We start from the raw sequence: 17,487 nt of genomic DNA, 5'->3' as shown, positions 1-17,487 counted from the left end.
CTAGTGATTATCACTTAATCTGTTACTTTTTTATCTCTCCATGCTGCATCCTGCACAATTTTTTCTTACTTATCTTCCAGGTTACTAATTCTTTCTTTAGTTCTGTATAATCTTCTGTTAAGCATGTCCATCGATGTCCTAAATACAATCATTGTAATTCTAAGTTCTAGGATTTCAACCGTGTTATTTTCTAATTTGCTATGTTTCTTTTTATCACTTTTCTAAGTAATTACATACATATTTTTCTTAGCTTCTATACTTCTCATTATAATTAGGATAGTTGTTTTAAAGTCTCTATCTTGATCATCCTAATATCTCACACATTTGGGCTTCTGTTTCTATGGTCTTTTGTTTCTGCAGGTCCTGGCTCATATATCCTCTTTCTTTGTGTGTCTGATTATATGTGATTATCTGCAGACACTGGATGTGAAAATTTACTTAGGAGTATTATTTTTGACACATAGATAATTAAGTCTTCCTTTGGAGAAAATTTTCTATTTGCTTTCACCAGTAGTTGTCTGAGAGCAGTACCAATCTGAGACCATCTCATTCTACATTCAAAATTTCAAATTCTTTGAGCCACAGGAAGTTACACTATAAGCCACTGCAAGAAAATGGAACACCTCCACTTCATTCTCCAGCACGAAATGAGGGATGGTCTGGTTCAAATGACTTAGAAACAGAAGACCTGCCTAGACTTCTCTTCACTGAATAACATATCTTGGAGTACTCTATATGGGTATGGACAAATATACTAAAATGCAAATGTAAATATCATTCTACTATAGAAAAAGCTTCTTCATTCTTTGCTAAATGTGCATGTACCACATTTGCTTTACCAATTTCCTACTAATTCCTACTAATTATTTCTAATCCTCTGCTATTATAAACAATACTACAGTGAATAATCTTATATGTAGGTCATTGCACACATGTACTAGAATGTCTGAAAAGTTACTAGAAACGATGGAAACACGTTTCTAGTAATGTGTTAAGTAAGATCCAGTAACATGTAAGTAAGATCTAGTAACGTGTAGTAAGATCCAAAGGATCTAGATATTTATAATTTTTATAGATAAGGCCAATGCCCTCCCTAGAGGTTGTACCCATTTAAACTCCACCAGCAGTTTGTGTCCTCACACCATCATCAACATAGTACTACAGGTATTTTTATTTATATTTTGGGTTTATTTTTTAAGAATTTCTAAAATTATATGACATGTATATATAACTGCACCTTTTCTTTCAACTATCAATATAACATGAATGATTACCCAAGTAGGTAAATAGAGCTCTAACACATTTTTCCCAAGTATAATTGATACTGAAGAATAAATATTCAAAGATAAAAGTACACAAATCATATAAATGTATGGCTCAAGGAATATTTACATAAAGAACACAACCATATTACTATCATCCAGAATAAGAAAAATACATTGACAGAGGGTCCCGTCATTTTCCATAAATCTAATAAACTGATTCTAGTACCCATTTGTAACAAAGGTCTGGGATAGGTCTCCCACACCTCCAACCAATTCTCTAACTCCAATGGCATATGACAGAATTCTACTCAATTCTAACACTCTTTGCCCAAAGGTAACAGGAGAAGAGCTCAGTCCTACAAGACTGTCCCTGTCGGGGACAAATGTAGCAAGTCCAGGTTATCACCTGTACTTCTGACAGTCCAGTTATGGAATGGAAGTTCTAACGACACCCCCTTTGGATTCAATCAATTCAGGTTCATTTAATTATAAGTGGCTCACATTTTACTTACTAGATCATCACTTTATCCCAAAAGACATACTCAGGAACAACCAGATGAAGAAGAGGCACAGGGCAACATAAAGGTATCTCCTGCTCTTCAAAAGTTCAAGTCATGTCACTACACTTTTGTGAAAGACCTACCTTAATATCTGTTTTCACTAACAGAAAGAAATCTGAGGTTTTTTCTTTTACAATAAAAGGCATAAAGCAAAGATAACATCAGTTTGTTCTGCAGCACACTGTTATAGAGGCAGAGCGCACCCAGAGCATGGAGGTGGCACAGCCAAGGTCCATCCCTGGGAACCACAGTCAGCATCTGAGCATCAAAATATTACAGGTTTGAACTATGTCTGTAAGCATCTTGTGCTTTATCTCAATTTATTTTGTGCATCCGCTAGCAAGATGTATCCTAAGGTATTAGAAAAGTCTGAGGGAGATTATGTTTTACATCTAGGAGCGCTCAAGGTTTTTTTTCCATATAAATTAATGGTAATTACTCCTTTGCTTCACACTATTTCAGCTTACAAAAGGTTTCAAAGGAACGCTCTATGTTTGGATAACAGGGGAAACCTGTGTGTGGAAAGGGCATGATCTTCCATGCCCTGTCCTGGTGCACCGCTCCCCCTGAATTGGAAAGCTCTCCAAACCCTCTCCTTTGGGTTTTCATGGAGGCATCATTACATAGGCATCACTGATTAAATCACTGGCCGGCCACAGGAGACTGACCTCAATCTCCAGCCCCTCCCCTCCCAGAGGTTGGGGTGTGGAAATGAAAGTTCCAACCCTCTAATCACAGGTTGGGTCTCTAGGCAATCAGCCCCCATCCTTCAGTTGGTTCCAAAAGTCACTTCATTAACATAAGAAGACAAACTTTAATAGCTCTCATCACTTAGGAAATTTCAAAGTTTTAGGAGCTCTGTGCCAGAAACTAGATAGAGACCAAATATGTATTTCTTTTTATACATCATAATATCACAAGTAACAATTATTCTGACATCATAGAGGTGTTTTTCCAACAACTCTATGATGCATAATTTACAGGCCATAAAATTTCCTACAGGTGTTTTAAAAACATTTTTTTCCAGTATCACTATGATAACCCAGGATTATCACATTTTTCTTAGAAACCACAAAGTGTATTGTCATGAAGTGGATCAGGTTTCCAGATAAAAATTATTCTGTAATTAGAGTTAAAACCTTAATCAACAAAACAGGGGATCTCTGGGTGGCGCAGCGGTTTGGCGCCTGCCTTTGGCCCAGGGCGCGATCCTGGAGACCCGGGATCGAATCCCACGTCGGGCTCCCGGTGCATGGAGCCTGCTTCTCCCTCTGCCTGTGTCTCTGCCTCTCTCTCTCTCTCCCTCTCTCTGTGTGACTATCATAAATAAATTTTTAAAAATTAAAAAAAAATAATAATGGTGTTAAAAAAAAAAACAAAAACACTTCTGTTTCATATGAACCATAGCTCTGACGTCATAATATGAAACAAAAATAAACATCTAGATGTATATTAAAACTGTATCACAGATATTATACAATATAGATCAATACCTGACTTGAAGAGATTTCAATATACTATATTGAATATATATATACTATACTATACTATAAAGTCTCACATAACACAAAGTTTATTTAAAATCAATAGGGAACAAAAAGCTCCCACCATACCAGCCCTTCTCCAGAGAACAGTCATGAACTCTGGACAAACACGAGAACAACTTCTGAGGACAGACACTTAACAGCACCAAGAGCAGGCAGATACTGGAAGCTGCAATGGACACTGGGAGTATTTCCATTCTCTAGCTTCTTGGCAGAGAGAAGCCCCACCCACAATGAGCAGCAGCTAAAACTTGGGAAAAAAACAATTCTGACAGCCAGCAGAGGTTGAGGCAAGCACAGCAAGTGCAAAAATGAACAAGGAATCCTAAAAAGGCATACATCAGAGAATGAAAGACCCAAATTCTGAATAAATGTTGCCCAAGATTTGGGTAACTGATCAGCTCAGCCAAGAATAAAAGAACTAAAATGAGATTTGAACCTGTGAAAGGTAAAATAAAATGAGTCACTTATGTCAAGGGGTTCTTAAATCCAAGCGCTCACAGAGTGGAACCATGAACTTCTGAACTGGGCCAAAAAAGACAAATATTCCAAGGACTCCCTAGGAACATCTGCAACTTGCTACAGTACAGGCTTTTGCCTTACTTAGCTCTCTAGTGAGAGCCTTAGCAACCAATCATACTCAACTAAGATTCATTCCTCCATGAGCACCAATAGAAATTCTTTGTAAACAACATATACAAATATTCCCTTTGGTTTTTAAATCCCCTGACTTTTGTTCCCTAATGAGATACAATCTGGGGTTGCTACCCAAGAGGCAATTCAAAGACTCTAAATAATGCTTTCATTTTATCTCTGTTCTGCCTCTTTCCTCTGTCAAAAAGCTACTGCCCAAGAGGCAGTTTTCAGTTTGAGTCCAACCAAGCTGAGTGCCCACTAAAACAAATACAAATCAATACTCTTCAGAGGAAGATCACAGAACTTTTATTCTCTAAAACAGAACTACAGTGTCCAGAATACAATCCAAATTTTTCCACAAAAGTGAAGAACCAGGAAAAAGTAAGCCATTCTCAAGGGAAACCACAACCAGAATAACCCCAAGATGAATCAGATGTTGGAATTAGCAGCTTGAAAACCTCTGCCAGTACCACAACACCAAGGATGTAAAAGAAAATATTCTGATGAAGGCACATTTTGTAAACTCAGCAAAGAAACAGAAACTGTAAAACAGCTATATAGAAACTCAAAAAAAAAAAAAAAAAGAAAAGAAAAAAGAAAAGAAACTCAAGAAGTGAAAAACACAGTATCTGAAATTTTAAAATTCACATGAAGGGCTTAGCATCAGAATGTAGGTAAGAGTAGGTAAACTTTAAAGATATGTGAATAGAAACCATCCAATTTTAAGAAAGGAGAAAAGGGAATGTTAAAAGATTAGCCTTGGGACTACTGAGAATTTCCCAAGGGTCTAGTGTGCATCCCAGAAGAAGAGAAAGAGAACCAGGCAGAAAAACAGTCTGAAAGCACACGGCATAAATTGTCCCAAATTTGGTTAAAACAATAAAAAATTACACATTCAAGAAATTCAATAAACCTCATTTAGGATAAGTGTTAATAAAGGCAAACTAGTCAAAGTGATGAAAATCACTGGGACACCTAGGTGGGTCAGCGATTGAGTGTCTGCCTTCAGCTCAGGGTGTGATTCCGGTCCCGGGATCCAGTTCCACACAGGCTCCCCGCAAGGAGCCTGCTTCTCCCTCTGCCTGTGTCTCTACCTCTCTCTGTGTGTCTCTCATGAATAAATAAATAAAATTAATTTTTTTTAAAATATGGAACGCTTCACGAATTTGCGTGTCATCCTTGCGCAGGGGCCATGCTAATCTTCTCTGTATCGTTCCAATTTTAGTATACGTGCTGCCGAAGCGAGCACAAATAAAATTAAATTTAAAAAGAAAAAAGAAAATCTTGTAGTCACCAGGAGAACAACATATTACATATAAAGAAACATTCAAATAACTGCTGACTTATCAGAAAGAATGGACTCCAAAGGACTGCAAACCATCTGTAAAGTGCATAAAAACAACAACAAGAGCTATAATTCTATACACCAGAAATATCCTCGGGGCAGCCCGGGTGGCTCGGAGGTTTAGTTCCCCCTTCAGCCCAGGGCCTGATCCTGGAGACCTGGGATCAAGTCCCATGTCAGGCTCCCTGCATGGAGCCTGCTTCTTCCTCTGCCTTGTGTCTCTGCGTCTCTCTCTCTCTCTCTTGCTATGTCTCTCATGAATAAAAAAAATCTTAAAAACAAAACAAAATAAAAATATCCTCTAAGAATGAAGGTAAAATAAGGCACCTGGGTGGCTCAGTCGGTTAGGGGACTTCCTTCAGCTCAGGTCTGATCCCAGGGCCCTGGGAGGGCTCCCTGCTCAGTGGGTCTGCTCCTGCTCCCTCTCCCTCTCCCTGTGGCTCATGCTTTCTAATAAACAAATAAATAATATTAAAAAAAATAGAATGAAGGTAAAATATATACATTTTCAGACTAAAGAAAAAAATAAACCTGAGAAAAGTACCAGTAGGCCTGTTATAAAAGAAACGCTAAATCTGGGCAGCCCGGGTGGCTCAGCAGTTTAGTGCCGCCTTCAGCCCAGGGCGCGATCCTGGAGATCTGGGATTGAGTCCCGCATCAGGCTCCCTGCATGGAGCCTGCTTGTGTATCTGCCTTGTGTCTCTGCCTCTCTCTCTCTCTTTCTGTCTCTCATGAATAAATAAAATCTTGAAAGAAAGAAAGAAAAGAAAAGAAAAGAAAAGGTTAAATCCTAAAGGAAAATCCTTAGCTAAAGCAAAATTATAATAGATGTTAATTTAGATTTTCAGGATGGAATAAATAGCACTCAAAAGTAAGTATCTGAGTAAGATAAGACAAAAAAGCTTTAATTTTGAAAAAAAATACAACTATTTAAAGTAAAAAAAAATCTATATCCATCTGGGGCACCTGTGGTTCAGTCAGTTAAGCTTCCGACTCTTGGTTTTGGCTCAGGCACGATGTCAGAGTCCTGAGATCGAGCCGCACATCCAGCTAGGTGCTCAGTGCCACATCTGCTTGTTCCTCTCCCTCTGCTCCTCCCCCACTCTCTCGATCTCTCTCTTGAATAAACAAATATTTAAAAAATTATAACACTATCTTACAGGGCTTAAAAACATACAAAGATGTAATGCATATGCCATCTATATCACAAAAGGTAGGTAGGATCAATGTGTACATTTGCAGATTTCCACATTACACGTCAAGTGGCAGAATTACCTCTAAATAGTATAAAAAGTCAAGAACATATATTGTTATCCCCCAGAGAAAACTCTTAAAACAATGCAAAATATAGCAAAAAAAAGTCAAGAGATAAATTAATACAAAATTCTAAGAGGCATCCAAATTATTCAAAAGGAGAGAGGAAAACAGAAAGAGGACAAAATCAGAGATGACACACAGAAGCAGAAGGTAATGGTGACTTAAGTCCATGATACGGATTACTAAATTAAATGTTAATGGAGTCAACAGGCCAGTTAAAAGGCAGAAATTGTCAGAATGAATTTTATAAAAACAAAACCTAGTAAGCTGTCCCCAAAAGATGCACTATAATAAAAAGACACCAACAGATTAAAAGGAAATGGTTCTGAAAGAAATCAGAGACTAAATGAATGAAGAGATATTCCATGTTCATGGATAAGAAGACTAAATATTGCTAAATATTAGTTCTTCCCAACTAGACCTATAGATTTAATATACTCCCAATCAAAATCCCAGCAAGCCATTTTGAGGCTATCAACAAACTGATTCCAAAGTTTATCTGGAAGAGCAAATGACATACAATAGCCAAGAAAACACTGAAGAAGAACCAAGTCAAAGGAATACATTACTCCACTTCAAGAATTTCTACAAAGCTACAGTAATCGAGACAGTATGGCATTGATTACAGAAGACAGAAATAGGCCTAGGGGTCAGAAAAGAGCTCAGAAATGGAACCACACAAATACTGTTAACTCGTCTTTGACAAAAGAGCAAAGGCAAATAGTGGAGAAAGCATAATTTTTCAACAAATGGTGCTGAAACAACTGGACATGCAAGAAAAAATTCCTCTTTCTAGATAAAGACTTTAAAATCTTTCACAAAAATTAACTCAAAGTGAATCACAACCTAAATGTAAAATGCACTCATAAAACTCCTAGAAGATAGCACAGGAAAGAACCTAGCGGACTTTGGGTCTTGCACTAACTTTGTTACAACATCAAAGGCACAATCCATGGAAAAAATGACTGGTAAGCCAGACTTAGCTAAAATTGAAACATCTGTTCTGTGAAAGATACTCCAAAGAGAATGAGAAGACACAAACTGGGAGAAAATATTTGCAAAAAGATGTATCTGATAAAGTACTACCTACTATTCAAATGATACAAAGAGCTCTTAAAACTCAACACTAAGAAAATGAATTAACCCATTATAAAATGGGCCAAAAGATATCAACACAGCCATCACCAAAGAAGATACACAAATGGCAAAAAAGCATATGAAAACATATTCAACATCCTATGTCATTAAGAATTGCAAATTAAAATGAAATTCTACTACATATCTATTAGAATGGCCAAAATCCAAAATGCTGACAATACAAAATGCAGGCCAGGAGGTACAGCAACAGGAACACTCCTTCACTGATAGTGGGAATGCAACATGGGACAGCCTCTCTGGAAGACAGCTTGGCAGTTTCTTACAAAACTAGAAACTGAAATATTCTTACCCCTGTACTCCTTGGTATTTATCCAAATGAATGAAAAATTAAAGTCCACACAAAAGCCAGCAAACAAGCACTTATAGCAACTTTATGCATAATTGCCAAAACTTGGTAGTGACCAGGGCTAAAAAGCGATGAGCTATCACCATGAAAAGATAGGGAGGAATCCTAAAAGCATATTGAAGTGAAGGAAAACAACACGAAAATGCTATACAATGTAATTCCAACTGTATGCTGTTCTGGACAAGATAAAATTGTGGAGACAATAAAAAGATCAGTGGTTGCCAGGGGTGGGGATGAGAGGAACTGAACAAAGCACTGAAGATTTAAGGCACTGAAACTATTCTATATGATATCATTACACATTTTCTTTCTTTTTTTAAAAAAAGATTTTATTTATTTGAGACAGAGAGAGACAGCACAAGTGGGGTGGAGGGTCAGAGGGAGAGAGAGAAGCAGGCTCCCTGCTGAGCAGGGACCCAACACGGGGCTCAATCCCAGGACCCCAAGATCATGACCTGAGCCAAAGGCAGTTGCTTAACCCACTGAGTCACCCAAGTGCCCCCATTATACATTTTCAGAACGTATAGGATATAAAACACAGAGAATGAATCCTAATGTAAACTATGGACTCTGGGTGAAAACTGTGCATCAGCATAAGAAGTGTGCCACACTTGGAGGGATGCTGATAACAGAGGAGGCTGTGTGTCTGGTACTTGCTATTCAACTTTGCTGTAAACCTACAACTGTTCTAAAAAACAAAGTATATTAAATATTAAATAAGATAAAATAAAATAAAATGGTTAGATGAAATCCTGATGTGCGCTCCATTATTTATAAATCTTGAAAGCATGATGCCAAGGGAAAGAAGCCATTCACAAAAGACCACATACACCATGTTTCCATTTCTATGAAATGTCCAGAATAGGCAAATCTGTAGAGACAAAAAGTAAATTAGTGGTTGCCTAGGGCTGATGGGGGGGGGGAGGGGTGTTGGAAAGAATGGGGAGTGACTGCTAACGTGGGTTTCTTTTGAGGTGATGACACAGTTCTAAATTTTTTGTGGTAATGGTTGCACAACTCTGAGAATATTCTAAAAACCACTGAATTATACATGTTAAATGGGTGAATTATATGGTATGTAAATTGTATCTCAACAAGGCTATATTTTTTAAAAGTGGCTGGAACCCCTGCCATACTATAAACATATGAGTGCTAAAGAGGCTATACTAATAGATTTCCAGAGGTACAGTATTACCAAAGATAGACTTTTCATTTTAATAATTAAGGAGGAAAACATATCATAAATATTTAAGTGCCTAACAGCAGACTCTCAAAATACACAAATGACTCACAAAATACACAAAATACCTCAAATACACTGAATGAGAAAAAGAACTAAGCAAGTCCACAATCACGGTTGGAAATTTTAACGCTTGGCAGCCCAGGTGGCTCAGCGGTTTAGTGCCTGCCTTCGGCCCAGGGCATGATCCTGGAGTCCCGGAATCAAGTCCCACGTCAGGCTCCCTGCATGGAGCCTGCTTCTCCCTCTGCCTGTGTCTCTGCCTCTCTCTCTCTCTGTCTCTCATTAATAAATAAATAAAATCTTAAAAAAAAAAATAAATAAATAAAGCGGGCAGCGCCAGTGGCCTAGCAGTTTAGCACCGCCTTCGGCCTGGGGTGTGATCCTGGAAACCCAGGATTGAGTCTCATGTTGGGCTCCCTGCATGGCGCCTGCTTCTCCCTCTGCCTTGTGTCTCTGCCTCTCTCTCTGGGTCTGTCATAAATAAATTAAAAAAAAAAAAGGAAAATTTTAACGCTAGTTTTTTGGCAGCTGATAGAACTAGATCCAAAAAAAAGAATTAATAAAAAAATTTTTTTTTAATTTAAAAAATAAAAAAATTTAAAAAAAGAATTAATAAAGACAAATGATCTAAATGACACCATCCACCAACTTGTCTAAAAATAAATATGCCAGTGTAATAAGCAATTGTTAAGCATTTAATAATATATATATGTATATTTCATCTCCTTGAAACATACAAGGGTTTTTATTAGCACTCAAGTCTTCTTAAAGAAGCTGAGCAAGATCATTTGTCCTGATGTCTTTCTCCTTTTAAACATACTTTACCAAGCATGGAGATTCATTCAAAACCATTCCATTCTTCCCAAAGCACAGTGACCTTACTCTTTCCTCTTAGTTTTTAAAATTTTCTACTCAATAGAACCAAGATTTTTTTTTTTTAAGATTTTATTTTTTTAAAAGTAATTTCTACACCCAACAAAGGGCTCAAATTCACAACTCCGAGATCAAGAGTTGCACACTTGACTCGCATGGTCTACTGACTGGGCCAGCCAGGCACCCCACCAAGGTGGTTACTGATGAGAAGTTCAAGTTCTCTTTAGAAATGTGTGTAGGGCCAACCATGAGTCATTAGTCAAAAGTGCAGAATATCCAAGTACAATTTTTTTTTAGTACTGTCAACAAAACTCAGTAAGAAGTGGATGAAAGCCATGTCCCCAAACACAAAGCAGCAGACACCTAGAAAGTCCTTTATTCATTTCCTAATACCCAGCAACAGAGGAAAGACCTAAGTCTGCATCTTCTGCTTTTCCCAGGAGGCTATTCTGTGGCCTTATGAAATTCTCCAGGGTTTTATGTGTTTTGTAAAACTGTTACTTTTCAGTGATTGCCTGCAAGGTTCTGTCTGTCTCAAGAGACCTGTAAGAGCCTGTTCAACATAAGTAAGTGATTATCCATCCTATGAGCCCATCCATGATGCCAGAAAGGGCAGGGACAGCATGGGGAGGCAGCTGCAAATCCAGGAGCCTCATTCATGGGAACAAAGCCTTATTGGAGGCTGAGCTCCTCCACCCTAAGGATCCAGGGACCCAGAGCACGTTCACTCCCATCAAACTACCCCAGGTAATACAGTGTGCTCAGCTTGGCCGTGGGAGCAGAAGGAAGATCAGGATTAAGCCAAAACTACAGAGAGTACTTTAAAAGGGAGGAGGTAAAAAAAAAATAAATAAAAAATAAAAAAAATAAAAAAATAAAAATAAATAAAAGGGAGGAGGTGCCTGGTACCTCTACATAAGCCAACTCCACAGTAAGTCAGCACTAGTTTATTTTTTAAAAGTTACAAAATAGGGATGCCTGCAGGGAGCCTGCTTCTCCCTCTGTCTACGTCTCTGCCTCTCTCTGTGTGTCTCTCATGAATAAATAAAATCTTTTTTTTTAATAAATAAAATCTTTAAAAAAGTTACAAAGTAAATTGCAAAACAATATTTTTTTCATTCAATAAATATTTATTGAGTACTATTATGCGCCAGGCATCAAAACATAACCTTGGGATACTGCAATAAAATAAGACAAAATCTTTCACCTTGTACAGCTTACATTCTAGTGGGGGCAGACACATACAATAAACATGCAAATAATAAATGGTGATAAGTAGTATGAAGAGAAAGAGAACAGGAGTGAGTTGGGCACCTTAAGTAGGGTGAACCGGGAAAGAGTCTCTGAGAAAGTGACTCTTCTGCACATATGAAGGTACCCACCAATGGTCTGTACACACATGCTTCAGAACCAGCTAAACATGCCTCAAATGATTTCAGGGAGTCCCTGAGCCCCCAAGGGTTCCCCTGCGTGCTTATAAAGCCTGAAATTTCCTTAATGGGAAAGGAAAAAAATTTTTTATTACCATAATACCCAAGAGAAATATCTGACGATTTCAAAAAAGCTAGCACTCAATGCCCCAGTGTCACCTCATGGAAGAAGAAGGCTGATGATGGGCTTTGCTCAGTCACAGGAGAGCATAAAGTCCAAGAAGACTGAGGTCACCAAGTCAGGAGGAAGAGCCAAAAAGGACAGATTTGACAGGCAAGCTTCTTGGACTATCCTCATCCAGTATCCCGACCAGTGTAAGGTATGAACTTATGGTATTTTTGTCCTGAAGCTAAAACACAGGCCATTCCAATACACTAATTTTACGAAGTTTATTCAGAATATTTTAACAATGATTCAACACCCTGGAGATTCACCAATTATGGCAGCACTATGCAGAATCCTTGCTCTCCACACTGTCCACACTAAGGTGGGAGATAAAGCTATGAACAGGGCTTCCCAAACTCTAGTCTTACACGTTCTCGACGTCATAGTTTTCTCTGTGAAGGTAAATTACTTTTTCAATCTGTAATCACCTTTCAACTGAGTTCTGCCTCAAAAATTCAGTGCTAGCACTAGCATTTGAGTTATGAATGAGTTAGTGCCAAGCAGTTCTATTCTAGTTTCCTGGCTAATACGGAAAGACCAGAGGCAAACTTAATTCATATTATGCAGTTTGAACACCAAGTAACATCATAGCCCACTATGTGAGTCAGAAGACATAAGCAGGGATCCCTGGGTGGCGCAGCGGTTTAGCGCCTGCCTTTGGCCCAGGGCGCGATCCTGGAGACCCGGGATCGAATCCCACATCGGGCTCCCGGTGCATGGAGCCTGTTTCTCCCTCTGCCTGTGTCTCTGCCTCTCTCGCTCTCTCTGTGTGACTATCATAAATAAATAAAAATTAAAAAAAAAAAAAAAAAAAAGAAGACATAAGCAACCACCTGGTGTCTGGTGGTGGAGGCCTGCGGACCAGCAGGGCTTGAGGGGATGGGGGTGGAGGCCCACAGGAGGGCAGGGGTGGGGGTGAAGGCAGTCAGGGACAGTGGCAGCAAACCATGGCAGAGACATGTCAAACCAAGAGCACCAATACCATAGCAGTCAGGATATAGTCATGTGTACTGTGGAGATTTTGTTCTGGCAGATGACATTATTTATTATAGAAAATTAATAGGGATCCCCGGGTGGCGCAGCGGTTTGGCGCCTGCCTTTGGCCCAGGGCGCGATCCTGGAGACCCGGGATCGAATCCCACGTGGGGCTCCCGGTGCATGGAGTCTGCTTCTCCCTCTGCCTATGTCTCTGCCTCTCTCTCTCTCTCTCTGTGTGACTATCATAAATAAATAAAAATTTTTTTAAAAAAGAAAATTAACATTAATTTGATTCTAATAGTTTTATTAGTACTTAAATAGTAACTATATTTTGATTGCACAATTGTGTAAAAGATATGAAATCTATTCCACAAATTTACTTATGTGAAAAATGTCTTTTTTTAAGTTAAACTTGGTTCTGGGTCTACCCCACTAAAATGGAAAGAAAGCCAATCTCTATTACTGGGATTCCCAGATCCTTACTTCAGGTTGTGCAAAAGTTAGGACATCCGTGGAGGTCCTTTCTAATACTCTCATCAAACAAAAGTCCAGGACTAAATGGCTTCAAAGGCAATTCTACCAAACATTTAAAGAAAAGTTAATACCCATTCTTATTAAGCTATTCCAAAAAATAGAAGGAAAACTTCTATGAGGTCAGCAGTACCCTGATACCAAAACCAGGTAAAGACACAACCAAAATAGAGAACTGTACAACAGTTTCTCTGATGAACACAGATGCAAAATTCCTCAACAAAATACTAGCAAACCAAATCCAACAATATATCAAAAGAATCATTCACCATGATCAACTGGGATTTATTCCAGAAATGCAAGGATAGCTCAATATTTACAAATCAATCAATGAGACATACCACATCAATGAGAAAGGATAAAAACCATATGATCATTTCAATAGATGCTGAAAAAGCATCTGACAAAACATAACATCCATTCATGATAAAAACTCTCAACAAAGTAGGCCTAAAGGGAACATACTCTAACATGATAAAGGCCATATATGAAAAATCCACAACTAGCATCATCCTCAATGGAGGATAACCGAGAACTTAAGGTCAGGAACAAGACAGAGATGTCCACTCTCCACTTTTATCCAACACAGCACTGGAAGTCCTAGCTGCAGCAATCAGACAAGAAAAAGAAATAAAAGTAGCATCCAAATCAGTAAGGAAAAAGTAAAACTTTCAGTATTGGCAGATGATATGATACTGTATATAGAAAACCTGAAAGACTCCACCAAAAAACTACTAAGAACTGATTAATGAATTCAGGAAAGTCACAGGATACAAAATCAATCTTCAGAAATGTGTAGCATTCTTATATACTAATAATAAAGCAGCAGAAAGAGATATTAAGAAAATAATCCCATTTACTATTACACCAAAAATAATAAAATATCTAGGAATAAACCTCACCAAAGAAGTGAAAGACCTATACTCTGAAAACTATTAAACATTGATAAAAGAAATTGAAATCAACACAAAGAGATGAAAAGGCATTCCACTCTCATGATTAGAAGAATATTGTTAAAATGTCTACACTACCCAAAGCAATCCACATATTTAGTGCAGTCTCTATCAAAATACCAACAGCATTTTTCACAAGAAAATACCAACCCTAAAATTTGTATGGAATCACAAAAGACCCCGAATAACCAAATCAATCTCGAAAAAGAAAAAAGTGGAGGTATCGTAATTCCAGACTTCTATATTACAAAGTTGTGGTAATCAAAACAGTATGGTATTGGCACAAAAATGACACACAGACCAATAGAGCAGAATAGGAAACCCAGAAATAAACCCACAATTATATGGTCAATTAATCTTCCACAAAACAAGAAAGGATATCCAACTGGAAAAAGACAGTCTCTTCAACAAATGGCATTGGGAAAACTGGACAGCTATATACAACAATGAAAGTGGGCCACTTTTTTTCATAATACACAAAATTATACTTAAAATGGATTAAAGACCTAAATGTGAGACCTGAAACCACAAAAATCCTAGAAAAGAGCACAGGCAGTAATTTCTCTGACATTAGCTGCAGCAACGTTTCTCTAGATATGTATCTTAGGGCAAGGGAAATAAAAACAAAATAAACTATTGAGACTACATCAAAATAAAAAGCTTCTGCACAGCAAAGGAAATAATCAACAAAACTAAAAGGCAACCTATTAATGGGAGAAGATATTTGCAAATGACATATCCAATAAAGGGTTACTATCCAAAACATATAAAAAACTAATACAAATCAACACCCCTCAAAAAAACCAAAAAGTCCAACTTAAAATGGGCAGAAGCAAGGTTATGAGGGGGGAATAACTAACTCTCATGTATTTTTGACTTCCTATGTGGCAGATCTCCTCTAGCAAAAGGAACCTAAAATTTGTAAAGGATCAACTTGTCTTAAGTCAGTAGGCAGCTCATGACCCTGGAAGTCAGGTGGCCTTCATATATCTGTGCCAAAATGGGCACAGGAATTTTTGCTGAGCCAAGGCCTGGGGGCTGGCATCGTGTTCCATCAGCTGTTAACCTCACCCTCTGAGAGCCTGTAATTCCCCAGAATCTTCAACAAACAGGCTGAAAACCTCTTCTCTAGGAGCCTACAGTACCCTATTCCTTTCCTAGTTTTCAGGGATCTCTCTCATGATGTTTAATGCCCATTACCAAAATACTCACTGTCTAGTCTCCCTAACAGATGGAGAAGGAAGCAGCTGTCTATGAATGACGATGGCAAAATTTCTCTCAGATATGAAAATGAAAGAAACAGATTGTCAAGTAAAGATAAACTAAGAAGATTTGTCACCAACAGACCTGTTCTAAAATAAATGACTAAAGAAAACTCTTCTGATGGAAGGGAAATGATACCAGAGGGAAAATGGAATTTTAGGAATTAAGGAGGAGCAATAGAAATGTCAAATAGCTATTTGAGAGTAAAAGACTTTTTCTTCTCTTGAGTTCTTTACAACAGGTTATGATAGCACAAAGCAAAAACATAACACTGCAGCAATCTTCAATGTTATAAAGATGTAACATATAAGTAAAGGAACCTATGTGGTAGTATGGTTTCTATGTTCTACCTGAAGTGGCATCATTTTCTTTCTTTCTTTCTTCCTTTCCTCTTTTCCTTTCCTTTTTCCTTTCCTTTCCTTTCTCCCTTCCCTCCTTTTCCTTCCTTTCCTTTCTCTCCCTCCCTTTCTTTCTTTACTTCCTTCCTTCCTTCTTCCTTTCCTCCCTCCCTCCTTCTTTCTTTCCTTCTCAGAGGAGCAAAGGAAGAAGAAGAGAGAGAATCTTAAGCAGGTTCCATGCTCAGTGCAGAGCCTGATGCAGGGCTCAATATCATGACCTGAGTCAAAAATCAAGAGTTGGACATATAACCAACTAAGCTATCCAGGCACCCCACATCATTCTTTTTTTTTTTTTTTAAGATTTTATTTATTAGAGAGAGAGAGTGGGAGGGGGGGAACAGACGAGGAGGGAGAGGATGAGAGAGGGAAGGGAAAAGAATCTCAAGCAGACTTCACAGGCTCATCAGCACATGGAGCCCAACTCAGGGCTCGATCTCATGACACCGGATCATGACCTGAGCCAAAACCAAGAGTCAGATGCTCAACTGACTGAGCCACGCAGGTGCCTTGCATCTTATTTCTAAGTGGACAGAAAAGTTAAATATGAATACTGTAATTCCCTAGAACTACTACTAAAACAACTATACAGAGATACATAATTAAAAATCTCAACAGATTAAAATAAAGTACTAAAAAACATTCAAGCAATCCAGGAAAGGGAGAAAAATAAAAACATAGGGATCAATTATATGTCAACTGTACTTCAGTACATATACACACAACACAGGACAGAGAGAATACAAATAATAAAATGATTGAAATAATCCAAACATATTAATAGTTACATTAAATGTAAATGGTCTAAACACACTGATAAACAGGAACTATTGGATTGAAATTTTTTTAAGAAGACCCAAAAACATGTTCTCTATAAGAAATCCACTTCCAATATAAGTAGAAGGATGCTATTTTTTTTAATGTGGAGTAAATTAATATCAGGAGAAGCAGTCTTTGGAGTAAGGAAAATTACCAGTAATAAAGAGGAACATTCACTAATGATTTCAAAATGTCCATTCACCAAGAAGACATAACAAACCTAAATGTAAATACAGTAGTTCTCCCTTATCCACAGTTTCACTTTTCCAGGGTATCAGCCGAGGTCTGAAAGTAGATGATCTTGCTGACCTGTGGTAAGAAGGTCAACAGTAAGCTAACACTACATCAAAATGCCTATTTTATCTCTTCTCGTCACAAGGGCAAGTACAGCTCAGTAAGACATTTTGAGAAAAAGAGATAATATTCACATAAGACAGTATGTTTTTATAATTGCTCTATTTGGTTATTAACGTTCTTAATCAATCTCTTATTGTACCTCATTTTAAGTTAAACTTTATCATAGGTATACACATACATAAAGGAAAAAACAGTACATACAGGGTTCGGTCTGATCCACAGCTTCAGGCATCCACTGGGGGTCTTGGAAAGTATCCCCCACAGATAAAAGGAGACTACCAAATACCTAAAAACAGGCCAACAAAGCT

General features: G+C 38.0%; 1 protein-coding gene and 1 non-coding gene across 7 annotated transcripts in view; both read right to left on the bottom strand.

Moving 5' to 3' along the window:
* The window catches only part of NINL (ninein like), a 140,668-nt gene that overhangs the window by 103,348 nt on the left and 19,833 nt on the right, over positions 1-17,487 (bottom strand). Inside the window, exon 1 of one of the 6 annotated variants that reach the window (XM_077866019.1) lies at positions 17,043-17,116. The exons of the other annotated variants lie outside the window; for them this stretch is intronic. The gene's annotated coding sequence lies outside the window, so the exon portion shown is untranslated. Of the gene's footprint in view, positions 1-17,042; positions 17,117-17,487 lie in introns of those variants that run through there. 6 annotated transcript variants of the gene reach the window in all.
* LOC144294427 (U6 spliceosomal RNA) lies at positions 5,148-5,254 on the bottom strand. Its single transcript, XR_013361807.1, has one exon. It is a non-coding gene; the product is annotated as a U6 spliceosomal RNA (small nuclear RNA).

This window comes from Canis aureus, chromosome 22, assembly GCF_053574225.1.
Source record: "Canis aureus isolate CA01 chromosome 22, VMU_Caureus_v.1.0, whole genome shotgun sequence".
In the NCBI taxonomy this organism is placed as follows: domain Eukaryota; kingdom Metazoa; phylum Chordata; class Mammalia; order Carnivora; family Canidae; genus Canis; species Canis aureus.
This window is presented reverse-complemented; position numbering and strand designations above follow the sequence as displayed.